Source organism: Mus caroli, unplaced genomic scaffold (genome assembly GCF_978045245.1).
Source record: "Mus caroli unplaced genomic scaffold, Mus_caroli_1 scaffold_6, whole genome shotgun sequence".
Classification (NCBI taxonomy): Eukaryota; Metazoa; Chordata; class Mammalia; order Rodentia; family Muridae; genus Mus; species Mus caroli.
The window spans coordinates 140,373,029-140,375,717 of NW_028227261.1; positions in this window are offsets into that span (position 1 = coordinate 140,373,029).

Consider the following 2,689-nt stretch of genomic DNA (forward strand, 5'->3'; position numbering starts at 1 on the left):
ATAACACAAGTTGCATCTGACCTCACACATTGAAACCTTAATCTACTAGTTAACTGTCCCCAATAAAATTATTAATAATGATAGAATAATATAATTATGGTTGAAGTCATTGCTTATTATTAAAAAAATGAACAAATTCCATTGGCATTTCAAGAATAATGAGTATCTCGCTCACAGCAGGCAAGAGGGTTCAACAGATCTGCTGGACTGATCTGGTGTGAAATAATTGCATTGATGACTTTCTTCAGGTTGTCATCACCAAATATCGCTTGGCAATTATTCTGAGCAGCTGGCTGCTGTTATTGGGCATCTATTTATAAAGCTGTCCTCTTCAACAAAACCAGGGTCTCACAAGCATCTGTCTGCAGCCAGTTTTTTTTTTCTCTCATGAAAAGATGATTTTCTGCAGACCTTAGTTCTTGTCAGTTCCAATCCCCTGCTTGGTAGTCAACATCCTTTTCTGGACCTTCTTTATTTATGCTTTGTTTCTATTAACAGATCTGCCCCATGCAGCCCAAATGAAAACAACCTGAATTAATTAAACCATGGCTGGCTTCTGTCATATCATAAGCCAAATGAGATTATGTCATATCTCCTTGCTTACACAGTCTACGTTCAAACACGTCTGTGATGACAGTGGCAGTTCTTCAGCTTCTCCTTTCTTCTTGTAGAGCTTTATGATTTCATATTTTATGGATGTAATTAAATAAAAAAGGAACAGGAGTCATAGAAAAATGCTTAAAATTAAAGAGTAACATTTCTGGAAAAAATTTGCCATAGACAATTTCAGCTTGAAGCTACCCTTAGGTGCATATCCTGAGAAAAATTAACACATGCACAGAAGAGATGACAGCTCAATGCGGCCTGTTTTCTCAGGGTACACTCTAGCATATGCTTCAGGTTTGACTGGAGATAATATTTAAAAGATAAATCAACTTGGTAAAGAAATAGATAAGAAAAACCTTTGTGAATATACATACATATATTTTCGCGTTCATGTAGGAATTCATGTGGATATCTGTGTATATTCATATGTGAATATATTAACAATTACATAGTTTGATTTATTATATATTTATAACATGCAAGAGGTCTTGGGTTTGATTCTGAACACTAACAAAAGCCCTAAGAAATAATGGTTTCACATTCATGCAACCTAGGTATGGTTTAAATAGTGCACAAGAGATAGGCATGCCAGGAACATACTTTGTTGTGAGTATAAAAACATTCCCATATATACATATATATATATATATATATGTATATCTCCTGTGAGGAGGGATAGCTAATTTTAGGAATGGTGTTAACCAGCCCATTAGCTACATAGGAGTTTTAGATACTTGAAATAAAGTGAGTGTAACTGACAAGCTGGACTTCTTTTTGTTTGTTTTTGTTTTTCAAGTCACGAGTTTTTCTGTGTAACTGTGGCCATCCTGAAACTCACTCTGTAGACCAGGTTGGCTCTGAATTCAGAGATACACCCACCTCTCTGCTGGAATTAAAGCCATGGGCCACCACCAGAGAAGTTAGATTTCTTTTTAGTTTAAGCTTATTCAATTTAACTTTAAAATGTATATGAACCCACTGGCTACTATATTCTCAGCTCTTCATAACAAAACAATTATGAATCATAATTTCACTTGTGAGATTAGTGAGAGAAATTTAGCATAAATGTTTGTATCTACTTTATATGAAAATAATTGGGAATGATTTTTATATTCATGATAAAGCATATTCCTGGCATTCCTATCTTTTATGCACCATTTAAACCATATCTAAGTTGCAAGAACGTGACACTATTATTTCTTAGGGTTTTCTTTGTCATTTTCTGTAGTGCCTATGGCCTCATGCATGTTAGGCAAACACTCTACCCCTGAGCTGTGCTCCAAAGTTTTTGTGTCCACTGTAGCTACTACTACATCTACTATGAAATTTCAACTGGGGGCAGAGGCGATTTTTTAAAGGCATAAGTAGACCTTATTACTGTGTAAAGAGAGTAAAAAATCAGAACATTATGATCATTGCATATCTCAAATTTCTCTTTCCAGTGTTAAATTGCCTATTGACTATAATGTGAAACAATAAAATGTTTTCTTTTTTAGCCACACTATTAATAAAATAATACAACATTTACAATTTCATCTATTACATTATGCAATGTAGAAATTGTATACTATACTATATTGGCAACAATTCTAATTCTTGAACATCTACTATAGATTATCCAAAGCACTTTGGCTATTCTATGTCACAAGTCCCTGAGAAAGAGCTGGTATTCCTATTTTGTAGATGCAAAAACAAATGCACAAGGTAGTTGGATAATTTTCCCACAATTCTGATTCTGGGAAGCCACAGAAAAGTTACCTGTAACTAGGTCTCCAGACTGTATGTTCATTAGCACAGTTACACTAACTCTCCAGCTATGCAATCGCACTCTCTGGCAATCTGTTCACATTTTTGCCTAGTCATTCTGTTGCCTGTTGCTGAAAAGATCCAGAGACACTGAACATGTTGAGGTGGCCTTTCCATGTTCAGAGATAAGTGGATTTCTCCTGAGCATTTTGGTCATTCTTCTCTATCCTTCTGTGGTTTCCATGCACTTGTATGGAGTTTCCTATATGGTTTCGCTGACTATGCTTTTATCAAGTGATGAAATTAATTACCCAATGTACACTTTTATTTGCTCCTT